General features: G+C 34.0%; 1 long non-coding RNA gene across 1 annotated transcript; it reads right to left on the bottom strand.

Moving 5' to 3' along the window:
• Nucleotides 1-976: 976 nt before the first annotated feature.
• LOC144341002 (uncharacterized) lies at nt 977-12,736 on the bottom strand. Its single transcript, XR_013417563.1, has 3 exons — nt 12,599-12,736; nt 11,730-11,796; nt 977-1,370 (listed from the first exon to the last, which is right to left on the bottom strand). It is a non-coding gene; the product is annotated as an uncharacterized LOC144341002 (long non-coding RNA).
• Nucleotides 12,737-12,939: the final 203 nt, after the last annotated feature.

The raw sequence follows: 12,939 nt of genomic DNA, 5'->3' as shown, positions 1-12,939 counted from the left end.
CTTTTTCATTTTCCTTTCTTCTCCCCAAAGGAAAGTTTCTATAGCCTCTTGCCCACGGAAAACAGTAAGACAAAGCATCTGCTGTCAAGACTGAGTGACAATTTGTAATAATTAGCATCAGGAACAATAGACCACTTTTTAAACTCCTACTCAGAGTGCTTAGCAAAGTATTCAAAGTCATTTAAATTGTTTGAGAGATAATAAGGACTAAAGAACTTGCAGGTGTTATGCACAGAGGCAATGAGCACTACAGTCATTATACCACTGTAATTCCAACCAAAACAATCTCCCAAACAGTTGCAGAGGAATTTAATGGTAACTCACTTTGAGGAGGAAGGTTCTTAAGTGTAGCCTTGAGCAGTAAACCTTTGGAAGGAAGATTAGTAGGCAATTTTTGGCCTCATAGTCATAACCTTTATGGGTGATTGTACCTGAAGTTTGGCTTCTGCCTAGCTGTATCTCAGATCCCTTGAAACACCTGTGTGCCTGAGATTTGCTGCAAGGGTGCTATTGCCATTTTCAGAAGAAGACTTATGCCAGCTGCTTTGGAACTGGTAAGGGATCTATTTGAGACAGAGAGAAGTCTAGGAAATAACTGAGAGGGAAAAAGCATACAAACTAACTTAGGAGTCATGCTTTTCATGTCACATAGATGGGATTTTCTTTCCCTGGGTTGTCTTTTTGAATTCCTCCTTGAAATAGCAGCAATCCAGAATTCTGATGAAACAACACCTGTTCCGACCCCAGGGCAGACTTTTGGGCAGTAATCCTTTTGGATACCAATTTATTCAAGTGTGCTAAATAATTAGTGAGTCAACTTTCCTAGTTGATTTCCATTCCTATGGGCAATACTGACTCTTTTCTAATTTGAATCATTTTATAAGCTAATTCTAGAATATAGTTTCCAACAAATGAGATTCCACTGTCATGCGCGTCCGTGTGAAGAGACCACCAAACAGGTTTTGTGTGAGCAATAAAGCTGTTTATTTCTCCTGGGTGCAGGCGGGCTGAGTCCGAAAAGAGAGTCAGCAAAGGGAGATAAGGGTGGGGCCGTTTTATAGGATTTGGGTAGGTAAAGGAAAATTACAGTCAAAGGTGGGTTGTTCTCTGGTGGGCAGGAGTGGGGGATCACAAGGTGCTCAGTAGGGGAGGTTTTGAGCCAGGATGAGCCAGGAAAAGCAATTTCACAAGATAATATCATCAATTAAGGCAAGGACCGGCCATTTTCTCTTCTTTTGTGGTGGAATGTCATCGGTTAAGGCGAGGCAGGGCATTTGCACTTCTTTTGTGATTCTTCAGTTACTTCAGGCCATCTGGGCGTATATGTGCAAGTCACAGGGGATGCGATGGCTTGGCTTGGGTTCAGAGGCCTGAAAAATATAATTTAAGTCCCTTCTGAAATCTAGCAGCATATTCTTTTTAGGACAACGCTTACAATATTATTATTTATTTCATACATGTTTTAGTATTTTAATGTAAACATCTAGAAAGTAAAAATGACTCATAAATGACACAAATTTGTAGATTTCCTGTGAATTAGTTCATCTAAAACAACCTTGGCACAAATAGTACAGATAATAAAAATGTTTCATGAGTTGTGTATAATTATTTAATTTTAGAATTAGGCAGTTAGGTAATTTGCATGTATAATGCATATTAATATATACATATGTGATTTACAACTATGTGTGACTATTAAGTTTTATGTAAACTGAGTCCTTTAGAGAGTAGGTGCCAGCTGGGCTTCCTGGGTGGAGAAGGGGCTCAGAAAGCTGTGAAACTCACTCATTTCCTGCATCAGGACTTCCTTCGGTCCTGGATGGATAATATTGAAGATATATGCTTAAAATATTCCTAACACCAGGATTTGTGCATGTGTTTTCTACCCCAAGAAAGCTATAAACAGGGAAAATGTTGCTTTAAGTTTCCTTGTGTCCTGTCTCCCTCTCTCCCTTCCCCCTCCCCTGAAACTAAAGTAAAAGGAATGTTAACTGCCTGTTTTTCTGTGACCAGCAGACCTTATCTATACTCCCAACTCCAGTTCCTTGTAAACATACTTTGTAAAGTCCTGTAAGATCCTGTCTCCTTTGCCATGCCGCTGCAAGGTCATAAAGTAGATAAAACCTAAGTTGCAATTCCGGTTTGCCTCAAAATCTAAGACATGTCATAAAATACTCTACTGCCTTTGTTTCTTGCTCTGGTAACATCTTTCCGCCTCATGTATTTCCCTGACTTAAAGAGTTTAAAAGGCAATCACCCAAAACCAGCAGTGGCTACCCGTTCAGGACCCCTTCCTTGCTGTGGAAGTTTTGTACTTTCACTCTGCTCAGTAAAACCTACAGCTTTTTCTCTCTTTGTTCGTGTCTCTATCACTCGCCACAGTCAGCTGCCACACCAATTCTTTGGTGTGTTTAGGCAAGAACCTTAGGTGTTACACGTTGGAATATTTGACATATAAACATTACGTTTCTTCATATATTAGACACATACAAATAATTTAAAACTTTATTTCTTATGTGTTATATCTAAAAAATAATTACTAAATAAATCAGATCCCACAAAACAGGGCCTTGAGACGGGGACTTGCTCTGTCACCCAAACTGGAATTCAGTAGTGCAATCACAGCTCATTGCAGTCTTGACTTACCATGCCCAAGAGATCCTCCCACCTAAGCCCCCCAGCTAGCTGGGACCACATGCACATATGACCATGCTTGGTTAATGTTTAGAAAAAAAAAATTATAGTGATAGTGTCTCCCTATGTTGCTCAGACTGGTCTCAAATGCTTGAGCTGAAGTGATCCTTCCACCTCAGCCTCCCAAAATGCTGGGATTACAAATGTGAGCCACATTGCCCAGCCTAAATTTTATGTTTTTACACTGCTAAAATGCTGATATTTAATAATAATAAATGATATTGCTATGTAGAAAGAAAATTAGATTTGGATGAGAATTAAACATTTTAAACATTTCACTTGAAATTATAATCTATTATTGGATGTCTTTTTTAACATAGATAGTCTCAAATATACCTAATACTATTACATTGCAAAAATTAAAGTTCATGGAAATTATTATTATTATTATTATTATTTTTTTTTTTTTGAGACAGAGTCTTGCTCTGCCGCTGGAGCTGGAGTGCAGTGGCCGGATCTCAGCTCACTGCAAGCTCTGCCTCTCGGGTTTACGCCATTCTCCTGCCTCAGCCTCCCGAGTAGCTGGGACTACAGGCGCCCGCCACCTCGCCCGGCTAGTTTTTTTTGTATTTTTAGTAGAGACGGGGTTTCACTGTGTTAGCCAGGATGGTCTCGATCTCCTGACCTCGTGATCCGCCCGTCTCAGCCCCCAAAGTGCTGGGATTACAGGCTTGAGCCACCGCGCCCGGCCGGAAATTATTTTAATGTACATTTTAGTATAACCCTCATTGTATTTTTATTAATATTATTTTTAAAGTGAGCATTCCTTTTAAAATTAAAAAAAAGTACATATACAAAATGTTAGCAATTAAACTTTTATGACTGTTCAGATCATAACCAGTGAGTTTTTTTCTCAGTCATGATCACATGTGAAAACAGCATTAACATAATAAACCAAAATACTATTCTGAAATGTATTTGCAAAAAAAGCATAATATCTTTTACTATAGTTAATGTTAAAGCTAGTCTGTTGTTTAATTTATTTTTAAACTGTTTTTTCAAAACCTAGAGAGATATCTGGAGAATTTAGCAATTTCTTGTATTATACAAAATGGTCATATTATATTATAAGTTAACAATATGTCATCTAGTTGTAGAGACAATATTTCTGGAGTTCATACCTTGTATATTTTGTCTGACAGTATACAGTAACTTGGCATTTGTTCTGCTTTGAATATGTCCCCTAAAAATTATGTGTTGAAAACACAATCCCAACGCAAGAGGGATGGGAGGTAAGCCTAATGAGAGGCATTTAGGTCATGAAAAATCCACCCTCATGAATGGATTACTGCTGATTATAAAAGGGCTTGAGGTTGCAATTTCAATCTCTTGTTCACTCTCTTCCTCTCTTGCCTTTTGTCTTATGACATGGGATGACATACCACAAGCCTTCCCTGACAGTACTTCATGAAGATGTGGACACCATGCTTTTGGACATCCTGGCCTCCAGAACAATAAGCCAAATACATTTCTCTTCATTATAAATTACCCAGTCTGTAGTGTTATGTTACAGCTTCACAAAACAGACTAAAACAGCATTTTTTTTTTTCCAGAGTACTCTTAGCTAATTCTTACTAAGATAAAAGAAACTATGTTGTCCTAATTTCAATCATGAATATTATTGTTTGAGATAAAAAGTTTTTTAACGAATGTAATTCCATCATAATCTTAGTAGTAGCTAAACATTAGTAAAGTATGTGTATTTTTTCTTCATAATGCAACCTAAATATATATTTAGTGTAATGTAAATGTTTAATATAATGTAATGTAAAATAATATATTTTCTTCTGATTCACTACATAATGAAAAAAATGGATAAATTTACAAACTATAATTGCCATACAATTTGATTTACAAGAATTTCTTTTATATCAAAACCTTATAATGGTAATGCCACTTACCTTTTCATCAATTGTCCATCATTATTTTTCATTCACTTAAATAACTACATCCTTCAGTTATTTGGAGGCCTGCAGCCACTTGAAGTGTATTCTCAGAGGGTTCAAAATATAACATTAGATTTCTGTTTCACTTTGATATTTTATTTCATGGCAGCTACAACAAATAACCTAAGGTGTTTCTTCTGTGATAAGGTAATATTAATTCCCAGCAACAGATGTGGACTTCTCAGTTTTTCTGCCAGGTACAATTTGGAAAATACAGTTGCTATATTTTTTCACAATTTTACTTTTGCTCTTTTGACTCAACCTGGCTATATAACTAGAGATAGTATACACCGTTGAGTAAAATTTTTGAATAAGACTATTTAGAAGGCACTTTTAAATATTTGTTTTATTTATTTGCTATTGTGTTTAACTTCCTACCATCACTTTCATCAACAATATGGTATGTTAGAAATATTTACATAAACACCTTTGAGAGTTGTGGCCAATTACAAAGTTTAGAATAAACAGTCAACAAAAGACTGCCATTATTTCAGATATCAATTGAAAGTTCACGAGACAAGGTACACAACACTACTCTTGTATTTGATTTCACTAGAAGGACTCACAGAACTCATTTAAAGCTGTTTTACTTGTGGTTACAGCTTATTACAGAAAGAGAATACAGATTAAAATCTGCCAGATGAAGTATTATACCTAGGTCAGAATCCAGCAAAGGTACCAAATGTGAATCTCCCATTGCCCCCAACCTGGGGGAGTGGCAAATTTATTAGTTTCTAGGCATTAACATGTAACCATACACATGAAGTATTATTAACTAGAAAAGCTTTCAAGTCTTTGGTGTCCAGAATTTTTAGTAGGGTTCAATCACTTACTATTGCTGTGGCTGGCATTTAGTCTTCAGCCCTTTCTGGAAGTTGGACTGATATTTTTATTCCCCAGTCCCCTTTGGAGGCAGAATTGAAAACTTGTGGTCCAAAGATTCCATCGCAGAGTACTTTTTGACTGGATAGTGGCCAAAGCTCCCAGACAAAGACATTCCCATCAGGAAGGATATTCTAGTGGCCTAGAGATCACTAACCAAGAGCCAAGGATGAAGGCCAGACCTATCTTTTGGTAAAGCTGATTCTTCACTACGCAAACGTTAAAATTACTAAACCTGAAACAGGCACATTGAATTCAGCAAATGAATGAGGCAATGAGTTTTTTCATCTGTTTTTTTGTTTGTTTTTGAGACAGAGTTTCACTCGTATTGGCCATGGTAGAGTGCAATGGTGTCATCTCGGCTCACTGCAATCTCTCTTTCCCAGGTTCAAGCGATTCTCCTACCTCAGCCTCCTGAGTAGCTGGGATTACAGGTATGTACCACCACTCCCGGCTAATTTTTTGTATTTTTAGTAGAGATGGGGTTTCTCCATGTTGGTCAGGTTGGTCTTGAACTCCTGACCTCATGTGACCCACCCGTCTTCGCCTCCTAAACTGCTGGGATTACAGGTGTGAGCCACTGCACCCTGCCACCATTTTTTTAAAAATATATATTTGGATTTCTAAAAATTTCTGTGGCTTAACACAGAACTATAGTAAAATCATGATATAATTCAGAGATGCTAACTTGCATATTGTTAAAAACTTTCAGTATGAATTTAGAATGTCCTGGTTTTGCATTTCAATTCAGTTATTAAGCATGCAACATAAGAAAATACAGAACAGAAAGTGTTTTCCATCCCTGTTTCCAAATCAGCCCCTTATATTAAAGTGAAATTCTCATGGGTGCCTTGCTTCAGCATCACTTCATGAGGATACATATCTATGTATGTTAGACATAGGTAAGTGGTGTGTGTATGTGTGTGTGTGTGTGTTTCTCCCTCAACCAGATGCACAAGGAAGAGTAAAGCAAAAGCAAACTCTCTTCTCCAACTCTCTTCTCTCTATTTTCCCATTTGCCCTTTCTCTAAATATAAAAGAACTTCCTTCTTTTATATTCACTGGAGTAAACTGACTGGCAGATGAGAGCCTTATTCCCATTATCCACACAAAACTCATAATCAATAAGTGAATAGCAAACAAATTTCACTATTATATTTCATACTGTGATTATTTCATTCATTATTAATACTATAATTAAACATTATAGTATTTCATACTGTAATAATTATCATTATTCAGTATAATGATAAGAGTATATCATTTCAAACAAAAAGAACTCCTAAAATATAAGAAAGAAATGTTCTACAAAAACTTGACAGACCATTAATGTAAAATTTACAAAAGAAGAAATACAAAAATGATCAAACTTAACATTTTCAGCTACACTAATAGGTAGAGAAATACCAACTGCAGTGACAAAAATTTTATATTTTTGCAAAATAGATTTCCAGGAACATTCTTTGTTTTGAGACAGAGTCTTGCTCTGTCACTGCAGTGGCACAATTGCCACCACTGCAACCTCTGCCTCCTGGGTTCAAGAGATTCTCTGTCTTAGCCTTCCAAGTATCTGGGAATACAGGTGCTCACCACCACGCCCAGCTATTTTTTTTTTTTTTTTTATTTTACTAGAGATGGGGTTTCACCATGTTGGCCAGGCTGATGTCGAACTCTTGACCTCAGGTGATCCGCCCGCCTCAGCCTTCCAAAGTGCTGGGATTACAGGTGTGAGCCACCACACATGGCCTGCAGCAACATTCTTAAATACATTTATTGGGATGAGATCAGGGACCATATTTAAATTCCTTTTTGGTATATGCCCAAGGGCTACCATGTTAGCTTGCAAGTAATAGACAATCAATGCATATTTATTCAATATATTTTAGAGTATAATTCTAGATTGAATGTATTAATGTATTTTGCTCATAATTTTTTTTTTTTTTTTTTTTTTTTTTTTTTTTTTTTTTTGAGACGGGGTCTCACTCTGTCGTTCAGGTTGGAGTGCAGTGGCGCGATCTCCGCTCACTGCAAGCTCCGCCTCCCGGGTTCACGCCATTCTCCTGCCTCAGCCTCCCGAGTAGCTGGGACTACAGGCGCCGACCACCTCGCCCGGCTAGTTTTTTGTATTTTTTAGTAGAGACGGGGTTTCACCATGTTAGCCAGGATGGTCTCGATCTCCTGACCTCGTGATCCGCCCATCTCGGCCTCCCAAAGTGCTGGGATTACCGGCTTGAGCCACTGCGCCCGGCTGTTTTGCTTATAATTAAAACAAGTTCATAAGCTTTGATCATTGACTGAATGGAATGTAGTATTGACAGTTTTTGTTAAATTTGAAAAGCTCACTCTGGACATATTTCTGAATGTAAGCCCAGCTTATTTCTATGTTGTAGATTGTAATTAATTATCAAAGAGGAGGAATGTAATTTGGACACTATAGCAGCAAAGCTGCTTTCAAAATCTTTCTGTAGTAACTAATTCCTGATGTATATAAAATTATGTATGCACGTGTGTCTGTATATAAGTATGTGTGTATGTATTTACTATTTGTGATTCTCATAATTACATGGCAAAATTCATAGAGTTGATTATGAATATATTATGAAAAAGATTAAGAAAACCTACTCTAAAACATTGATTAATATCGTCAAGACTAGAAACATTTATTAAATATGGAGATGAAGCTAGAATTCAGTCTTCTGACTCTCAGTCCATTACTCTCCTTCTACAGTACTAGACATCTTCTCTTTCTAGTTGGAGTCTTGGAAACCCTAAATTTATCTTCCTATGCACAAAGTAACATGAAGAAATATTATAATACTACATATAATTAAAGCAGAAAAAGACTATTTTTGCATATATAAATTTCTAACTGTTTTAAATCTAGTACTTGTAAACACTAATTTCATACCTAATGTAGAAGATGAAAAAGGGAAAAAGCAACTCTTAAAAATGGTTTTCGTCTTTTTCTGGGTAAGTTGTTGCTTCTGTAGTTTAGTTTCCTTTCAGCACTATCAGTCTCTTTTAAAGTAGCAACACATTTGTATCTAATACATCTTTTTCAAGGACTATTGTGCTCTTTTAGATAATTGTTTTTCTAACATCATTAGGGCTTTCTAGGCTTTAAGTTTTCAAAATGAATACTACAAGATAATTTGAACTAAAAAGAGAATAACTTGTAGAAAATTGTTGTCTTCCCTCAGTTTTAAAACAGAATGAACCTTAAAACTGAAACTTATTATTTATTTAAGCATTAACTACATAGCTAAATCAACTTAGCTTATATAAGGCTCAAAAATTTCTGTTGTCTGGAGAATATCTTTTCCAAAGTTCCACTCACTGTTCCACTAATGATTTAAATTTTAGATTCAGACGTATTAGAAACTATAGTTCTAATAAGTATGAAGGTCATCTCTGTTCACAAAAATAAAGGCTAAGATCAAATAGCCTAGATTTATAAGTAGGCAAATGGGGGTACTTTTGTCTCTGTTTGTTACTTACCAATTAATAAGTTACCAAATAATTTATCATTATAAATATTACAATCTTATAATTATCGTGATCATCACCATTATTTTACTACTTTCCCCAGTTTATTAAATATATGAGATAGTGTATACGGTTTTATACTTTTAAAATTAGGATAATAAAACTCAATCTCCCCAAATCATATTTTAGAAGAACAAAAGTTTTGTCTATTTTTTATCAATAACAGGCACACCTTTGCAAATTTTTGACACAGAATGACACATTTTGGCAAATATTTTCTGCTGTTTATTCCTAAGAAAAAAATATTTTTCTTGGTAAAATTTCACTGAGAATGCATGATCTCATGATATTCACTATTTAAAATAACTATGAAGAATTATTAAAAACTGAGCCTATTTTTATGACCTATATGTTTAATTTCATTTGCAAGTATTATGAAATAAAATGTATTAATTCAATATTTGAGTTGTGTTGTTTGATAACTTTAAGTCAACAAAATATTTTATAGTGAAATATTTTATAATTATACAATCACCAAAGTAAAATAATTATTTAAAAAATGTTAAGAAATTATCAAACCGCCTTGTAAAACATGTATTCTAATCTCAGTTTACTTGAAATTATGTCCTACTATCTAAATTCCCTGATGAACTCAGGCAATAGGGCTAGCAAAATGCAAAAATTTTACAACTTCGTGGCAAAATATGTACTGATTCTCAGCTTTTTCCTCAAGGCTAAGCATTCACAGACAGTCATGGACTACATTTCTCTCTACAATGTAGTTATGTTGACAGTGATATAGATCACTAAATTATTTTTTATAATTCAAGATGTTCAGGGTAAACATCTTGATCAAACATATGTTGATTTCATAGAACTTGAACAACTTCCTCTCTCTCTCTCTCTCTCTCTCTCCTCTCCCTGAGACTACATCTGTGTACTCAGATATATGTATGCATCAACACATGCTATTGATTTTCTCTTCTCTTCTTGATATAGTTACTGTATCCTGATGACCTAATAAAAATTTAAGAAAACTATGTAAAATTAGTTCATTAAAACATTACATGAGGTCATAATATACAGTGTCCAAAATAAAAAGACAGAGGAAGTCTACCCAGTAATCAGCTAGAGAGGGCATGCACACACACACATGCACACACAAACACACACACACACACATGCCCCTAACAAGAATCTAAAATGCTATTGAAATAATCTATAATGACATTTAAATTTGAAGTAGGATACCAAATGATTTTTGTATTAAAGTAAAATATTGTTTTATCTCCCAATTTGACTTTTATGTTTAAGCTATATCCCCTTAGACAAGTACAAAAGATCTAATAAATAATATAATAAAGAAAATAGAAAAAAGTAGTCTATATTCATATCATCTTAAAGAGACATCACTCATTTTTTAAATTAATGGTAGCTAAAAAATGAAATGATTTTAAATCTCTTGCAAGACTTGTTACAGGAATAGCAGTAAATATACTGCTAAAATCTACATTATTCTCTGTTTAAAATAATCTGTTCCAACATTATGTCATAATTTTTTAAAATATCATAAACAAACATTGTGTTATGAAAGTAATGAAACAATGAAATAATGGTTTCGTTTGATAGTGCACTTGAGGAGAGAGGCAGTTATCTATTGGAAACAAAATTAGTTTGCAAATTCATTCTGAGAATGAATCTATGTTAACAGTTTATTGCTGACAATTATTTGAAAGTAATGATTCAAAAACAATGCAGATAAATTTTTTATCTTATAAAATTTTAATAAGCAATACTTTTGTTGGAAGTTTAATAAAACTTTCATTAAAGATAAAAATATTCCCCTGAAAGGATTTCAGTCATTTTATACAAGTTATAATTTGGTTAATCAAAATGAACAGTGAAAGAAATACTGTGTGTTATAATTTTTGGAATATAATGACTTTATTAGTATAAGCAGGCCAAGTAATTCTATGACTATATTAAAACTTTGTTAAATTTTCTAAATGATCTTAATTAGGTTTCTTATCATTCTAAAACATAAAAAAGATATAGTGATAGATACCTAAAAGTGTCAATAAACAAAGAAAAAGTTTGGAACAGTTACTGATTAATATTATGTTTATGTTTTATTTTCCAAAATTATAATTAGTGTGTAAACTAGGTTTATGGATGTTTTGAAATAGGCCAAAATGAGATAAGCAAAATTCTAAAAGAATTTAAAAACATTAAGGCAGTATTTACATGTGTGATATTATTTGATGATTGTGAGTAGAGAATTCTGTTAAGTTAAAATATAGAAGTTGCATTTAGATATTCAACCATTAAGATAATAACCGTAAGTAGTATATTAATAAATTTATTAAAATGCTGAAGCATTGTCATTTAATAATTAGTCAAATGTAAGCTAACTTTTAGTAGTTTTAAAAATATACGTTATTTTTTTCTCTTATTTATTAGTACTGTAGGCTTTATTTTATTTTATTTTTTTTGAGGCGGAGTCTCACTCTGTCGCCCAGGCTGGGGTGCAGTGGCCGGATCTCAGCTCGCTGCAAGCTCCGCCTCCCGGGTTCACGCCATTCTCCTGCCTCAGCCTACGGAGTAGTTGGGACTACAGGCGCCCGCCACCTCACCCGGCTAGTGCCGCCCGGCTAGTTTTTTGTATTTTTTAGTAGAGACGGGGTTTCACCGGGTTAGCCAGCATGGTCTCCATCTCCTGACCTCGTGATCCGCCGGTCTCGGCCTCCCAAAGTGCTGGGATTACATTCTTGAGCCACAGCGCCCGGCCCTGTAGGATATTTTTAAATATTCATTTAAAAATGTTTGTTCTTTAAAATAAAAACAGAAATTTAGCATTCTGAATTTAAATGTTTAAGAAATAAAATATTCTAAACATATCAAATGATTTAAGGATTAGAAATAAACAAACATCTATACGAAAAAGGAACATTTAAAGAGTTTACAATTTACTAGATCTATATTCAATAGAGTATGATTCCAGTGTATGCAGTTACTTACACAATAAAATATATAAAAAAAGCATTGAAATATTTTCCTTAAAAAATTAATAAATGATGCTGGTTTTAGTCTGCACAATTTATAAAACAACCTTTGTTAACCAATGGTCAAATATGTTCCAAATATTACAGCTATTGACATTCATATCTATTGTTATTATCATTGTTAATTAGAAAATAGCAATCAGTGTCCATTATATTAGAAAGTGGTTATTCTATTTACTTGATAAACAAGAATGTTAATATAGTTCACCAAATGAGTGCTTTTTCTTTACTTATCTTTATATGTAATTTTTAACTTAACGTAAATGGCATTTGAAGCCATAATTTAATATACTGAAATGTTCTAAAATGAAGGGTAGCACAATTTCAAAATACAAGTAAATAGATAGTTTACAGTTACATAAAATTTCTAAGAATTACATGATACATTTATTACTAAATTTATATATAAATAAGATTGCAAATAATCCATCTAAATGTGAATAAAAAATTCTCTACTGTAGAAATACAATTTTAAAAATCATACATATATCTATTTTCAACAACTAACAGAATAAGTTACTTACTAACCTCTTCTAGATTTTTTATAAAAAATAGAGAGATAGAATCAGGCATTCTGTGATGTTTTTTCCATCTGATGTGGCTCATCAATGTATAACCTCAATGGTCTTGTTTTGTTTGGTCCTTTATAAGCATCTGGATGGATCTGAGGAAAATACAACAACTTTCACAGGCACATACTTAAGTTGAAGCTACAAGTAACTTCACAGCCAAAATAATAATCATAAAAGTATTAGATGCTTTCCATTAAGCATGGTCCTAATGAAGAATTGTGCTTTCAAAAATGAGTTTATAAATAATCTAACATAGTGCTTAGTTCCCAAAAGCAAACATAAAAGCCAAAACATAAA

Source organism: Macaca mulatta, chromosome 5 (genome assembly GCF_049350105.2).
Source record: "Macaca mulatta isolate MMU2019108-1 chromosome 5, T2T-MMU8v2.0, whole genome shotgun sequence".
NCBI lineage: Eukaryota > Metazoa > Chordata > Mammalia > Primates > Cercopithecidae > Macaca > Macaca mulatta.
The sequence above is the reverse complement of the archived record's forward strand: the minus strand, read 5'-3'. Positions and strand labels throughout refer to the sequence as shown.